We start from the raw sequence: 1,153 nt of genomic DNA on the forward strand, positions 1-1,153 counted from the left end.
TATTTTTTTTTTTTAAACCAGGAATCAAACTCAAGACCTTGCACTTGCCAGGCAGGTGCTAATGCCGCTGAGCTATCCCCCCAGCCCAATTCATTATATTTTTTGTCATGCCTCACACACAGAATATAAATTAATTGTTCTCACAAACGTAGAGTGCATCATAGTGCTTACCAGAGGTTGGGCAGGGTGGGGAAAAGGAGAGCTGGGGTAAAAAAAATATATTTTAGATAGTAGAAATAAGTTTTATCATTATATGGCCCAGTAACATGACATTACTTATCAATATTTTATATTTTATTTAATAAAGTATTAATATTTCATTTTATATTTATATTTCAAAATAGCTAGAGGAAATTTTGAATGTTCTCAGTGCAAAGAAAGAAATGAGATGATGAGTATGCTGATTACTCTGGTTTGATTATCACATGTCATATCCTGTATCAGAATGTGCACATGTGTATTTGTACCCCGTAAGTATGCATGACTACCATTTGTCAACCAAAATAAAAAACAAAGCTGTGTGATGGTACACAGCTACAATCCCAGACCTGCAAGCGGCCAAAGCAGGAGAATCTCAAATTGGAACCCAGCCTGGACAATTTAAAGTCTCAAAATAAAAAGTTATAAGTGGCTGGGGGCCACTGGGGAGATGGCTCAGTAGAATAAGCACTTGCCTGGCAAGCGCAAGGACCTGAGTTCAACCCCTGGTTCTGCCAAAAAAAAAAAAAAAAAAGGTGGCTGGGGATGTACATTAATATGAAGGCCCTGCCTCCAATCCCTAGTACCTAATTAATTAATTAAAGTTAAATTTAAGAAGCCAGAATCCAGCAGTTTTCACTCACTCATCACTACGCTACCAACCCAAGGTACCATGGGTGGATCCATGGTTCCTTTCTCCCTGCCGGTGGATTACCCTCTTCCTGTCTGGTTCTCTTCAGGCATGGGACTGTGGCATCCACAACAGTGCTGGGCAAAGTGCCACTAATGGTACAAAAGAAGCTTCTCTGAGTATGTATGCCACCTGAGGCAGGAGGAGCACTGTGAATTTAAGGTCAGACTGAACTATATAGTGAGATCCTGTCTCAGAGAGAGGGAGAGAGACAGACAGACAGACAGATAGACAGATAGACAAACAGACAGAGAGAGAGAGAGA

This window comes from Octodon degus, unplaced genomic scaffold (assembly GCF_000260255.1).
Source record: "Octodon degus isolate 3935 unplaced genomic scaffold, OctDeg1.0 scaffold00158, whole genome shotgun sequence".
NCBI classification, from domain to species: domain Eukaryota; kingdom Metazoa; phylum Chordata; class Mammalia; order Rodentia; family Octodontidae; genus Octodon; species Octodon degus.